A 15,361-nucleotide genomic window follows, 5' to 3' on the forward strand; every position below is an offset into this window, starting at 1 on the left:
GATGGAACAACACGGTGTGTACCTCAGGGAGACCTGATTGTGGGATGAGACTCATATATGACTGTCATTGTTTGTTGAATGTGAGACAGAAGGAAACTGTAAGTGTCAAAGGTTTGAGCAAGTAAGATGAGAGGAATGCGTAAGTGTCAAAAGGTGTGAGTAAGTGAAATGAATGTTTTTTATTGTATGTTCACGATATGGGATAAGGGGTGGAGTGTCGTGGGGTGACAGCCTTTATCCCAATATCGTGTGTTATGTCTGGCAGCTGTGCCTTTTCCCCCACCCCCCCCCCCGGCAGTCTGGCTGTGGCGGGATGGGGAAGAGAGGAGGAGGGGGGGGGGGGTGTGACCAGGCACTTTTTGGCTTTTGGCTTTGGCTGCTTGGCTTTTGCTAGCTGCTGCTTGCTTGCTTGCTTGCTTGCTTGCTTGCTTTTTGCTTTTGCGCTGTTTTTTTTTTTTTTTTTTTTCCTTTATCTTTTGTTCTCTCTTTCTCTTTCTTACCCTCCCCTGAAGATACTGGACCGGCTCCGGATCCTGACCTGCAAGCTCCAGGACACCCGAAGCCTGCTAGAGAAGATTCGGCGCCCTCCACAACACAGTCTGGTCCCTTTATCTTTTCTTGTGTTGGGGAGTGTTCTTTTGTTACTTGTAAATAAATAGGTTTTGTTATCCACTTTGCTCCTCCGAGGAATTCCTTCCCGAACCCGGTGTTGGGGGAGGGGTGGTTGGAGGTTTGTTTTGTTCTGGGGGGCTCCCTCTTGGAGATTTCCCCTAATTTGTCCTAAACCAGGACAATAAATTCTTGGTGCGTTGGCCGGGAAGCCGGAGGCCAAAAACAGTGGAAAAAAAACCTATAACAATAATATTTTGGTTTTGGTTGTTTTGTGGGCATATTGGTGATTCATAATGTCATTTGGAGTGGAAGCTTGCCGGTTTTTCTGGTCCCTAGGGGCTTTTGAAGTTTTAATACCTTTGTGGTCCCTAGGGTTATTTCCTTACCCCAAAATAGCTCTGATGTTGTCCCTAATAAGTAGCTTTTGTAAGCGGGGGGCACTAACCAGAATAATCATTGTGCTGGCCTTATGTGTGATGATGTGTCGGATAACAGTGCTGGACTTTATTTCAGGAATGTATGGATTGTTGTCATGGCTGTGTACTCAGTTTGTTTGGGGAGAAGAAGAGGAAGGGGCTTTTCAGCCTTTGTCTTCCTTCTTCTCCTACAAATTGTTGACATCTCTATTAGAAAATACTGACTTTCCCCTGAGTTTGAAAGAAACCATCTTTCTGGCATTTAATTTATTAAGCCTTGTCTATACTGTCTGGAGTGTATATAAAATGAAAGCTGAGATTTCTAGAGGGGTTAGAGAGACTCCTGATTCAGGAGTAAAACAAAGCAGGAAAAATCTTGACTGGAGTGGGAAATGGGAATATATGGGCCAGACTTTAAAGGAATTTTCTGATCCTATAGACTGGGACTTTCCATCTGATCAAATTCAGAATCCAGTCGAGGTGGCAAAGTATTTGAGGGAGAAGTGCCATGGTAATACTAAGGAAGAAAGGATTACTGCAGTGAGCTGGGCCTTGGCGTTTGTTTACCGTACTCTGCTAGATACTGTGGAGCAGCAGATAGCAGAAAGGGAACAGGGAGATAAGTTGGCTACTATCCCAGTGACCCAGGCTGCAGCTAACATCCCAGGCTCCAGGCTAGCAGCTGAATCAGACAATAGGCCCCAAACCATGGCTGTTGCAGCTAATACAAGAGGTGGAAAGTGTAAAGGCAAGACCGATCGGAAGGTGGAGGATGATGACGATGATGCAGAAGAAGGACCCTCACCAAAATCAGAGGCCACATCAAGGGGCACAGAATCTGGAGCCAATATTGACTCCTTTTCTCTGAAGGACCTCAGAGGCCTAAGAAAGGATTACAGCCGACAACCTGACGAATCTATTATTAGTTGGTTAGTCCGCCTTTGGGATGCTGCAGGGGAGGTTACGATTTTGGATGGTACTGAAGTGAGGCATTTGGGATCCCTGTCACATGATCCTGCCATCGATCAAGGTGTGATGAGGGGGGCTAACCCTCACAGCCTCTGGGAACGGGTCCTAAGAAGTGTAGCAGAACGGTACCTGTGTACGGATGATCTCTATATGCAGCAGACACGGTGGAAGACCATAGAACAGGGGATCCAACGCCTGAGAGAGATGGCGGTTGCAGAGCTCGTTTTCTCAGATGACACAACAACTAGGAATCCGGACCTGGTACCATGCACTCCGATAATGTGGAGGAAACTTGTGCGACTTGGGCCACCTGAATACGCTTCCGCCCTAGCAATAATGAAGCGAGATGATACATATGAGACTGTGCTCGATATGGCAAAGAAGCTTCGAGCGTACGCAGATGCTGTGCATGGCCCAACTCATGCCAGAATTGCAGCAGTGGAAACCCGACTGCAGAAACTAGAAGACAAAATAGAGGAGAATCATAAGAAACTCCGGGAAGAGATTAAGGAGGACCTTATTGAAATCTCAGCTGTACAAATTAGAAGCCCTGGTGTCCAACGCCGGCGCTCCTTTGATGGGGAGAGAAGGTACATCCCACGGGCTGAGTTATGGTTTTTCCTGCGTGAGTCTGGAGAAGACATGAGAAGATGGGATGGAAAACCCACCGCTGCTTTGGCACAACGGGTGCGTGATTTGAAGAGAAGAGAAAGTATAACCAAAAAGATAGCAGCTCCGGTCGCTCGTAGCCGAGATGTTAAGTATGACGATGACGATGACATGTCCGATCCCCTTGAAGGAACTTCCAAGGCATATGCCCAAGGAAAGAAGGACAATCTGGCTTAGAGGGGCCCTGCCTCCAGCCAGGAAGAGGCACGGGAGAACCGGGTTTTTTGGAAGGTGTGGATCAGATGGCCTGGCACATCAGAGCCACAAGACTATGAAGCATTGGTTGACACTGGATCACAATGTACCTTAATGCCATCGGAACACGTGGGGACAGAACCTGTTTCCATCGCTGGAGTGACGGGGGGATCACAACAGTTGACGTTGTTGGAAGCTGAGGTGAGCTTGACTGGGAAGGAGTGGCAGGAACATCCAATTGTGACTGGTCCAGAGGCTCCGTGTATTTTGGGCATAGACTTTCTCCGGAATGGCTATTACAAAGATCCTAAGGGATTTAGGTGGGCTTTTGGAATAGCTTCAGTTGAGATAGAGGGTATTAAACAATTGAATACCTTGCCTGGACTATCAGAGGACCCATATGCAGTAGGACTTTTGAAGGTAGAGGAGCAGCGAGTGCCAGTTGCCACCTCAACAGTGCACCGCAGGCAGTACCGGACGAATCGAGATGCTGTGATCCCCATCCACAAGATGATTCGAGAGCTGGAGAGCCAAGGGGTGGTCAGTAAAACCCACTCACCCTTTAACAGCCCTATCTGGCCCGTGCGAAAATCTGACGGAGAGTGGAGATTGACTGTGGACTATCGTGCCTTGAATGAAGTGACTCCACCACTGAGTGCGGCTGTACCGGACATACTGGAACTGCAGTACGAGCTGGAGTCCAAGGCAGCAAAGTGGTACGCGACCATTGATATAGCTAACGCGTTTTTCTCCATCCCTCTGGCAGTAGAATGCAGGCCTCAGTTTGCTTTTACATGGAGGGGAGTGCAGTACACCTGGAACCGATTGCCCCAGGGGTGGAAACACAGTCCTACCATCTGTCATGGACTGATCCAGGCTGCACTAGAAGAGGGTGAGGCTCCAGAACATTTACAATATATTGACGATATCATTGTTTGGGGGAACACGGCAATAGAAGTGTTCGAGAAAGGAGAGAAGATAATTCATATTCTCCTGGACGCCGGATTTGCCATTAAGAAGAGCAAAGTCAAGGGACCTGCCCGAGAAATTCAGTTCTTGGGGGTGAAGTGGCAAGATGGACGGCGTCAGATTCCTGCGGATGTTATTAACAAAATCACTGCTATGTCCCCACCAACTGATAAGAAGGAGACACAGGCTTTCTTAGGTGCTATAGGTTTCTGGAGGATGCACATCCCTGAGTATAGTCAGATTGTGAGACCCCTTTATCTGGTTACCCGCAAGAAGAACGACTTCCATTGGGGCCCTGAGCAGCAGCAAGCTTTTGTCCAGATCAAGCAGGAGATCGCTCATGCTGTAGCCCTTGGTCCAGTCAGGACAGGACCAGATGTGAAGAATGTGCTCTACTCTGCAGCCGGGAGCCATGGTCTGTCCTGGAGCCTTTGGCAAAAGCTACCTGGCGAGACCCGAGGCCGACCATTGGGATTTTGGAGTCGGAGCTACAGGGGGTCTGAAGATAACTATACTCCAACAGAAAAGGAAATCTTGGCCGCCTATGAAGGAGTCCAAGCCGCCTCAGAGGTGATTGGTACAGAGGCACAACTCCTTCTGGCACCCCGACTACCGGTGCTGGGATGGATGTTCAGAGGAAAGGTTCCCTCTACCCACCATGCCACCAGTGCTACTTGGAGTAAGTGGATTGCCCTCATTACGCAGCGCGCTCGGATTGGGAAGTTAAATCGCCCTGGGATTCTAGAAATAATTACAAATTGGCCCGAAGGTGAAAGCTTTAGTGTCGCAGATGAGGAGCAAGAGCCAGTGACCCGGGTTGAGGAAGCTCCGCCATACAATCAGTTGCCAGTAGAAGAAACACGTTACGCCCTATTCACTGATGGTTCTTGTCGTGTCATAGGGATGAAACGGAGGTGGAAAGCAGCTGTATGGAGTCCCACTCGACGGGTTGCAGAGGCTACTGAAGGAGAGGGTGAATCCAGTCAATTTGCTGAAATCAAAGCTATTCAACTGGCCCTAGGTATTGCAGAGAGAGAGAGGTGGCCAAGGCTCTATTTGTATACCGATTCTTGGATGGCAGCCAACGCTCTATGGGGATGGCTGAAGAGATGGAAAGAGGCCAACTGGCAGCGCAGAGGAAAACCAATTTGGGCTGCGGAAGAGTGGAAGGATATCGCTACTCGGTTAGAGAAGTTACCTGTGAAGGTTCGCCATGTAGATGCCCATGTCCCCAGAAGTAGAGCTAATGAAGAGCAGCAAAACAACCAGCAAGTACATCAGGCTGCAAAGATAGGGGAGTTGAAGATAGATCTCGACTGGGAGCATAAGGGAGAGTTATTCTTAGCACGATGGGCCCACGATGCCTCAGGCCACCAGGGTAGAGATGCCACCTATAAGTGGGCACGAGACCGAGGGGTGGATCTAACCATGGACAGTATCTCTCAGGTTATTCGTGACTGTGAGACATGTGCTGCCATTAAGCAGGCCAAGCGACTGAAGCCCCTCTGGTATGGGGGGCGGTGGTCTAAGTACAAATACGGGGAGGCCTGGCAGATTGATTACATCACACTGCCCCAGACACGCCAGGGCAAGCGCCATGTACTAACCATGGTAGAAGCCACCACAGGATGGTTGGAAACCTACCCTGTGTCCCATGCTACAGCCCGTAACACTATCTTGGGCCTTGAGAAGCAGGTCCTTTGGAGGCACGGTACTCCCGAAAGAATTGAGTCGGATAATGGAACTCATTTTAAAAACAATCTTATTAATACTTGGGCTAGGGAACATGGCATCGAGTGGGTATACCATATCCCCTATCATGCACCAGCTGCAGGGAAGGTGGAAAGGTACAATGGATTGTTAAAAACCACCTTAAAGGCATTGGGAGGGGGGTCTTTAAAAAACTGGGAGCAGCATTTGGCAAAGGCTACCTGGTTAGTTAACACTCGAGGTTCCACCAACCGAGCGGGTCCTGCTCAGTCTGAGCTCCTTAATATAGTAGATGGGGATAAAGCCCCAGTGGCCCATGTCAGAGGTTTGTTGGGAAAGACAGTATGGATCAACCCTGCCTCGAGTACAGACAAACCCATCCGTGGGATTGTCTTTGCTCAAGGACCAGGTAATACATGGTGGATAATGCAGAAAGATGGAACAACACGGTGTGTACCTCAGGGAGACCTGATTGTGGGATGAGACTCATATATGACTGTCATTGTTTGTTGAATGTGAGACAGAAGGAAACTGTAAGTGTCAAAGGTTTGAGCAAGTAAGATGAGAGGAATGCGTAAGTGTCAAAAGGTGTGAGTAAGTGAAATGAATGTTTTTTATTGTATGTTCACGATATGGGATAAGGGGTGGAGTGTCGTGGGGTGACAGCCTTTATCCCAATATCGTGTGTTATGTCTGGCAGCTGTGCCTTTTCCCCCACCCCCCCCCCCCGGCAGTCTGGCTGTGGCGGGATGGGGAAGAGAGGAGGAGGGGGGGGGGGGTGTGACCAGGCACTTTTTGGCTTTTGGCTTTGGCTGCTTGGCTTTTGCTAGCTGCTGCTTGCTTGCTTGCTTGCTTGCTTGCTTGCTTTTTGCTTTTGCGCTGTTTTTTTTTTTTTTTTTTTTCCTTTATCTTTTGTTCTCTCTTTCTCTTTCTTACCCTCCCCTGAAGATACTGGACCGGCTCCGGATCCTGACCTGCAAGCTCCAGGACACCCGAAGCCTGCTAGAGAAGATTCGGCGCCCTCCACAACACAGTCTGGTCCCTTTATCTTTTCTTGTGTTGGGGAGTGTTCTTTTGTTACTTGTAAATAAATAGGTTTTGTTATCCACTTTGCTCCTCCGAGGAATTCCTTCCCGAACCCGGTGTTGGGGGAGGGGTGGTTGGAGGTTTGTTTTGTTCTGGGGGGCTCCCTCTTGGAGATTTCCCCTAATTTGTCCTAAACCAGGACACAGCCAGAAGATGGGCAGGTCTGTTTTACTTCCAGGGAAAAGGGCCGTAGTTTGTGTTTGGCGGCCTGTGTCGGGGAATAGCCGGCTGGCTCCTGAAAATCCACGCCGCACATGATGGTTCCCAGACCCAAGGTGGCACCGGTGCCGAGTCGGGCTGGTTTGATAGAGCCAAGTGGCTCCTGCAATCTGCCAGCCAGAAGCGGGCTGGGTGAGTTTTGTTTACCAGAGAAAAGGGCCGTGGTTTGTTTTCAGGGACTGTGGCTGGGAGTGGCCGGGTGGCTCCTGAAAATCCACGCCGCGCAGGATGGTTCCCAGACCCAAGGTGCACCAGTGCCGAGTCGGGCTGGTTTGATAGAGCCAAGTGGCTCCTGCAATCTGCCAGCCAGAAGATGGGCAGGTCAGTTTTACTTCCAGGGAAAAGGGCCTTAGGTTGTGTTTGGGGGCCTGTGGCTGGGAGTGGCCGGCTGGCTCCTGAAAATCCACGATACGGAGGATGGTTCCCAAATGAAAAACGGCACCAGTGCCAAGTCGGGCTGGTTTGATAGTATCAAGTAGCTCCTGCAATCTGACAGCCAGAAGATGGGCAGGTCAGTTTTACTTCCAGGGAAAAGTGCCGTAGTTTATGTTCGGTGCCTGTGGTTGGGAATGGCCGGCTGGCTCCTTAAAATCCACGCCGCGCATAATGGTTCCCAGACCCAAGGTGGCACCAGGTCTGAGTTGGGCTGGTTTGATAGAGCCATGTGGCTCCTGCAATCTGCCAGCCAGAAGATGGGCAGGTCAGTTTTACTTCCAGGGAAAAGGGCCGTAGTTTGTGTTTGGGGGCCTGTGGCTGGGAGTGGCCGGCTGGCTCCTGAAAATCCATGCCGCGCTGGATGGTTCCCAAATGAAAAAAATGGCACCAGTGCCAAGTCGGGCTGGTTTGATAGTACCGCGTGGCTCCTGCAATCTGCCAGCCAGAAGATGGGCATGTCTGTTTTACTTCCAGGGAAAAGGGCCGCAGTTTGTGTTTGGGGCCCTGTGGCTGGGAATGGCCGGCTGGCTCCTGAAAATCCACGCCGCGAATGATGGTTCCCAGACCCAAGGTGGCACCAGTGCCGAGTTGGGCTGGTGTGATAGAGCCATGTGGCTCCTGCAATCTGTCAGCCAGAAGCGGGGTCGCTGAGTTTTGTTTGCCAGGGAAAAAGGCCGTGGTTTTTTTTCCGGGTCCTGTGGCCTTGAATGGCCGGCTGGTTCCTTCCTTAAAATCCACGCCGCGCAGGATGGTTCCCAGATGAAAGGTGGCACCAGTGCCGAGTCGGGCTGTTTTGATAGAGCCAAGTGGCTCCTGCAATCTGCCAGCCAGAAGATGGGCAGGTCAGTTTTACTTCCAGGGAAAAGGGCCGTAGTTTGTGTTTGGGGGCCTGTGGCTGGGAGTGGCCGGCTGGCACCTGAAAATCCACGATACGCAGTATGATTCCCAGATGAAAGGGGGCACCACTGCCGAGTCGGGCTGGTTTGATAGAGCCAACTGGCTCCTGCAATCTGACAGCCAGAAGATGGGCAGGTCTGTTTTACTTCCTGGGAAAAGGGCCGTAGTTTGTGTTTGGGGGCCTGTGGCTGAGAATGGCCGGCTGGCTCCTTAAAATCCACGCCGCGCATGATGGTTCCCAGACCCAAGGTGGCACCAGTGCCGAGATGGGCTGGTTTGATAGAGCCATGTGGCTTCTGCAATCTGCCGGCCAGAAGCGGGGTGTGTGAGTTTTGTTTCCAGGGAAAAGGGCCCTAGTTTTTGTTTGGGGGCCTGTGGCTTGGAGTGGCTGGGTGGCTCCTGAAAATCCACGATACGCAGGATGATTCCCAGACCAAAGGGGCACCAGTGCCGAGTCGGGATGGTTTGATAGAGCCAAGTGTCTCCTGCAATCTGCCAGCCAGGAGCGGGGCGGGTCAGTTTTGTTTGCCAGGGAAAAGGGATGTGGTTTCTGTTTGGGGGCCTGTGGCTGGGAGTGGCCGGCTGGCTCCTGAAAATCCACGATACATAGGATGGTTCCCAGACCCAAAGGGGTACCAGTGCCAAGTCAGGCTGGTTTGATAAAGGCAAGTGGCTCCTGCAATCTGCCAGCCAGAAGATGGGCAGGTCAGTTTTACTTCCAGGGAAAAGGGCCGTAGTTTGTGTTTCGGGGCCAGTGGCTGGGAGGGGCCGGCTGGCTCCTGAAAATCCACGATACGCAGGATGGTTCCCAGATGAAAGGTGGCACCAGTGCCGAGTCGGGCTGGTTTGATAGAGCCATGTGGCTCCTGCAATCTGCCAGCCAGAAGCGGGGTGGGTGAGTTTTGTTTGGCAGGGAAAAGGCCCACAGTTTGTGTTTGGGGGCCTCTGGCTGGGAGTGGCCTGCTGGCTCCTGAAAATGCACGATACGCAGGATGATTCCCAGACCAAAGGGGCACCAGTGCCGAGTCGGGCTGGTTTGATAGAGCCATGTGGCTCCTGCAATCTGCCAGCCAGAAGCGGGGTGGGTGAGTTTTGTTTGGCAGGGAAAAGGCCCACAGTTTGTGTTTGGGGGCCTCTGGCTGGGAGTGGCCTGCTGGCTCCTGAAAATGCACGATACGCAGGATGATTCCCAGACCAAAGGGGCACCAGTGCCGAGTCGGGCTGGTTTGATAGAGCCAAGTGGCTCCTGCAATCTGCCAGCCAGAAGATGGGCAGGTCAGTTTTCCTTCCAGGGAAAAGGGCCGTAGTTTTTGTTTGGGGTCCTGTGGCTGGGAGTGGCCTACTGGCTCCTGAAAATCCACGATATGCAGGATGGTTTCCAGACCCAAGGGGCCCCAGTGTCAAATCGGGCTGGTTTGATAGAGCCAAGTGGCTCCTGCAATCTGACAGCCAGAAGATGGGCGGGTCTGTTTTACTTCCAGGGAAAAGGGCCGTAGTTTGTGTTGGGGGCCTGTGGCTTGGAATGGCCGGCTGGCTCCTGAAAATCCACGCCGCGCATGATGGTTCCCAGACCCAAGGTGGCACCAGGTCCGAGTTGGGCTGGTTTGATAGAGCCATGTGGCTCCTGCAATCTGCCAGCCAGAAGATGGGCAGGTCAGTTTTACTTCCAGGGAAAAGGGCCGTAGTTTGTGTTTGGGGGCCTGTGGCTGGGAGTGGCCGGCTGGCTCCTGAAAATCCCCAATACACAGGATGGTTCCCAGATGAAAGGTGGCACCAGTGCTGAGTCGGGCTGGTTTGATAGAGTCAAGTGGCTCCTGCAATCTGCCATCAATAAGCGAGGTGGGTGATTTTTGTTTGCCAGGGAAAAGGGCCGTGATTTGTTTTCAGGGGCCCTTGGCTGGGAATGGCCGGCTGGCTCCTGGAAATCCACGCCGCGCAGGATGGTTCCCAGACCCAAGGTGGCACCAGTGCCGAGTCGGGCTGGTTTGATAGAGCCAAGTGTCTCCTGCTATCTGCCAGCCAGGAGCGGGGCGGGTCAGTTTTGTTTGCCAGGGAAAAGGGATGTGGTTTCTGTTGGGGGCCTGTGGCTGGGAGTGGCCGGCTGGCTCCTTAAAATCCACGCCGCGCATGATGGTTCCCAGACCCAAGGTGGCACCAGTGCCGAGATGGGCTGGTTTGATAGAGCCATGTGGCTTCTGCAATCTGCCGGCCAGAAGCGGGGTGTGTGAGTTTTGTTTCCAGGGAAAAGGGCCCTAGTTTTTGTTTGGGGGCCTGTGGCTTGGAGTGGCTGGGTGGCTCCTGAAAATCCACGATACGCAGGATGATTCCCAGACCAAAGGGGCACCAGTGCCGAGTCGGGATGGTTTGATAGAGCCAAGTGTCTCCTGCAATCTGCCAGCCAGGAGCGGGGCGGGTCAGTTTTGTTTGCCAGGGAAAAGGGATGTGGTTTCTGTTTGGGGGCCTGTGGCTGGGAGTGGCCTGCTGGCTCCTGAAAATCCACGATACATAGGATGGTTCCCAGACCCAAAGGGGTACCAGTGCCAAGTCAGGCTGGTTTGATAAAGGCAAGTGGCTCCTGCAATCTGCCAGCCAGAAGATGGGCAGGTCAGTTTTACTTCCAGGGAAAAGGGCCGTAGTTTGTGTTTCGGGGCCAGTGGCTGGGAGGGGCCGGCTGGCTCCTGAAAATCCACGATACGCAGGATGGTTCCCAGATGAAAGGTGGCACCAGTGCCGAGTCGGGCTGGTTTGATAGAGCCATGTGGCTCCTGCAATCTGCCAGCCAGAAGCGGGGTGGGTGAGTTTTGTTTGGCAGGGAAAAGGCCCACAGTTTGTGTTTGGGGGCCTCTGGCTGGGAGTGGCCTGCTGGCTCCTGAAAATGCACGATACGCAGGATGATTCCCAGACCAAAGGGGCACCAGTGCCGAGTCGGGCTGGTTTGATAGAGCCATGTGGCTCCTGCAATCTGCCAGCCAGAAGCGGGGTGGGTGAGTTTTGTTTGGCAGGGAAAAGGCCCACAGTTTGTGTTTGGGGGCCTCTGGCTGGGAGTGGCCTGCTGGCTCCTGAAAATGCACGATACGCAGGATGATTCCCAGACCAAAGGGGCACCAGTGCCGAGTCGGGCTGGTTTGATAGAGCCAAGTGGCTCCTGCAATCTGCCAGCCAGAAGATGGGCAGGTCAGTTTTCCTTCCAGGGAAAAGGGCCGTAGTTTTTGTTTGGGGTCCTGTGGCTGGGAGTGGCCTACTGGCTCCTGAAAATCCACGATATGCAGGATGGTTTCCAGACCCAAGGGGCCCCAGTGTCAAATCGGGCTGGTTTGATAGAGCCAAGTGGCTCCTGCAATCTGACAGCCAGAAGATGGGCGGGTCTGTTTTACTTCCAGGGAAAAGGGCCGTAGTTTGTGTTGGGGGCCTGTGGCTTGGAATGGCCGGCTGGCTCCTGAAAATCCACGCCGCGCATGATGGTTCCCAGACCCAAGGTGGCACCAGGTCCGAGTTGGGCTGGTTTGATAGAGCCATGTGGCTCCTGCAATCTGCCAGCCAGAAGATGGGCAGGTCAGTTTTACTTCCAGGGAAAAGGGCCGTAGTTTGTGTTTGGGGGCCTGTGGCTGGGAGTGGCCGGCTGGCTCCTGAAAATCCCCAATACACAGGATGGTTCCCAGATGAAAGGTGGCACCAGTGCTGAGTCGGGCTGGTTTGATAGAGTCAAGTGGCTCCTGCAATCTGCCATCAATAAGCGAGGTGGGTGATTTTTGTTTGCCAGGGAAAAGGGCCGTGATTTGTTTTCAGGGGCCCTTGGCTGGGAATGGCCGGCTGGCTCCTGGAAATCCACGCCGCGCAGGATGGTTCCCAGACCCAAGGTGGCACCAGTGCCGAGTCGGGCTGGTTTGATAGAGCCAAGTGTCTCCTGCTATCTGCCAGCCAGGAGCGGGGCGGGTCAGTTTTGTTTGCCAGGGAAAAGGGATGTGGTTTCTGTTGGGGGCCTGTGGCTGGGAGTGGCCGGCTGGCTCCTGAAAATCCACGATACATAGGATGGTTCCCAGACCCAAAGGGGTACCAGTGCCAAGTCGGGCTGGTTTGATAAAGGCAAGTGACTCCTGCAATCTGCCAGCCAGAAGATGGGCAGGTCAGTTTTACTTCCAGGGAAAAGGGCCGTAGTTTTGTTTGGGGGCCTGGCGCTGGGTGTGGCCGGCTGGCTCCTGAAAATCCACGATACGCAGGATGGTTCCCTAATGAATGGTGGCACCAGTGCCAAGCTGGCTGGTTTGCTAGAGCCATGTGGCTCCTGCAATCTGCCAGCCAGAAGCAGGGTGGGTCAGTTTTGTTTGGCAGGGAAAAGGCCCACAGTTTGTGTTTGGGGGCCTCTGGCTGGGAGTGGCCTGCTGGCTCCTGAAAATCCACGATACGCAGGATGATTCCCAGACCAAAGGGGCACCAGTGCCGAGTCGGGCTGGTTTGATAGAGCCAAGTGGCTCCTGCAATCTGCCAGCCAGAAGATGGGCAGGTCAGTTTTCCTTCCAGGGAAAAGGGCCGTAGTTTTTGTTCGGGGTCCTGTGGCTGGGAGTGGCCTACTGGCTCCTGAAAATCCACGATACGCAGGATGGTTTCCAGACCCAAGGGGCCCCAGTTTCAAATCGGGCTGGTTTGATAGAGCCAAGTGGCTCCTGCAATCTGACAGCCAGAAGATGGGCAGGTCAGTTTTACTTCCAGGGAAAAGGGCCGTAGGTTGTGTTTGGGGGCCTGTGTCGGGGAATAGCCGGCTGGCTCCTGAAAATCCACGCCGCGCATGATGGTTCCCAGACCCAAGGTGGCACCGGTGCCGAGTCGGGCTGGTTTGATAGAGCCAAGTGGCTCCTGCAATCTGCCAGCCAGAAGCGGGGTGGGTGAGTTTTGTTTGCCAGGGAAAAGGGCCGTGGTTTGTTTTCAGGGCCTGTGGCTGGGAGTGGCCGGGTGGCTCCTGAAAATCCACGCCGCGCAGGATGGTTCCCAGACCCAAGGGGGCACCAGTGCCGAGTCGGGCTGGTTTGATAGAGCCAAGTGGCTCCTGCAATCTGCCAGCCAGAAGATGGGCAGGTCAGTTTTACTTCCAGGGAAAAGGGCCGTAGGTTGTGTTTGGGGGCCTGTGGCTGGGAATAGCCGGCTGGCTCCTGAAAATCCACGATACGGAGGATGGTTCCCAAATGAAAAACGGCACCAGTGCCAAGTCGGGCTGGTTTGATAGTACCAAGTAGCTCCTGCAATCTGCCAGCCAGAAGATGGGCAGGTCTGTTTTACTTCCAGGGAAAAGGGCCGTAGTTTGTGTTTGGGGGCCTGTGGCTTGGAATGGCCGGCTGGCTCCTGAAAATCCACGCCGCGCATGATGGTTCCCAGACCCAAGGTGGCACCAGGTCCGAGTTGGGCTGGTTTGATAGAGCCATGTGGCTCCTGCAATCTGCCAGCCAGAAGATGGGCATGTCAGTTTTACTTCCAGGGAAAAGGGCCGTAGTTTGTGTTTGGGGGCCTGTGGCTGGGAATGGCCGGCTGGCTCCTGAAAATCCCCAATACACAGGATGGTTCCCAGATGAAAGGTGGCACCAGTGCTGAGTCGGGCTGGTTTGATAGAGTCAAGTGGCTCCTGCAATCTGCCATCAATAAGCGGGGTGGGTGAGTTTTGTTTGCCAGGGAAAAGGGCCGTGATTTGTTTTCAGGGGCCTGTGGCTGGGAATGGCCGGCTGGCTCCTGGAAATCCACGCCGCGCAGGATGGTTCCCAGACCCAAGGTGGCACCAGTGCCGAGTCGGGCTGGTTTGATAGAGCCAAGTGGCTCCTGCAATCTGCCAGCCAGAAGCGGGGTGGGTGAATTTTGTTTGCCAGGGAAAAGGGCCGTGGTTTGTTTTCAGGGCCTGTGGCTGGGAGTGGCCGGCTGGCTCCTGAAAATCCACGCCGCGCAGGAAGGTTCCCAGACCCAAGGGGGCACCAGTGCCGAGTCGGGCTGGTTTGATAGAGCCAAGTGGCTCCTGCAATCTGCCAGCCAGAAGATGGGCAGGTCAGTTTTACTTCCAGGGAAAAGGGCCGTAGGTTTTGTTTGGGGCCTTCGGCTGGGACTGGCCGGCTGGCTCCTGAAAATCCACGATACGCAGGATGGTTCCCAAATGAAAAATGGCACCAGTGCCAAGTCGGGCTGGTTTGATAGTACCAAGTAGCTCCTGCAATCTGCCAGCCAGAAGATGGGCAGGTCTGTTTTACTTCCAGGGAAAAGGACCTTAGTTTTTTGTCTGGGGGCCTGCGGCTGGGAATGGCCGGCTGGCTCCTGAAAATCCACGCCGCGCTTGATGGTTCCCAGACCCAAGGTGGAACCAGTGCCGAGTTGGGCTGGTTTGACAGTACCAAGTAGCTCCTGCAATCTGCTAGCCAGAAGATGGGCAGGTCAATTTTACTTCCAGGGAAAAGGGCCGTAGTTTGTGTTGGGGGCCTGTGGCTGGGAATGGCCGGCTGGCTCCTGAAAATCCACGCCGCGCATGATGGTTCCCAGACCCAAGGTGGCACCAGGTCCGAGTTGGGCTGGTTTGATAGAGCCATGTGGCTCCTGCAATCTGCCAGCCAGAAGATGGGCAGGTCAGTTTTACTTCCAGGGAAAAGGGCCGTAGGTTGTGTTTGGGGGCCTGTGGCTGGGAGTGGCCGGCTGGCTCCTGAAAATCCCCAATACGCAGGATGGTTCCCAGATGAAAGGTGGCACCAGTGCTGAGTCGGGCTGGTTTGATAGAGACAACTGGCTCCTGCAATCTGCCATCAATAAGCGGGGTGGGTGAGTTTTGTTTGCCAGGGAAAAGGGCCGTAGTTTGTGTTTGGGGGCCTGTGGCTGGGAATGGCCGGCTGGCTCCTTAAAATCCACGCCGCGCATGATGTTTCCCAGACCCAAGGTGGAACCAGTGCCGAGTTGGGCTGGTGTGATAGAGCCATGTGGCTCCTGCAATCTGTCAGCCAGAAGCGGGGTCGCTGAATTTTGTTTGCCAGGGAAAAAGGCCGTGGTTTTTTTCCGGGGCCTGTGCCCTTGAATGGCCAGCTGGTTCCCAAAAATCCACGCCGCGCAGGATGGTTCCCAGATGAAAGGTGGCACCAGTGCCCAGTCGGGCTGTTTTGATAGAGCCAAGTGGCTCCTGCAATCTGCCAGCCAGATGATGGGCAGGTCTATTTTACTTCCAGGGAAAA

Source organism: Zonotrichia albicollis, chromosome 18 (assembly GCF_047830755.1).
Source record: "Zonotrichia albicollis isolate bZonAlb1 chromosome 18, bZonAlb1.hap1, whole genome shotgun sequence".
Lineage (NCBI taxonomy): Eukaryota > Metazoa > Chordata > Aves > Passeriformes > Passerellidae > Zonotrichia > Zonotrichia albicollis.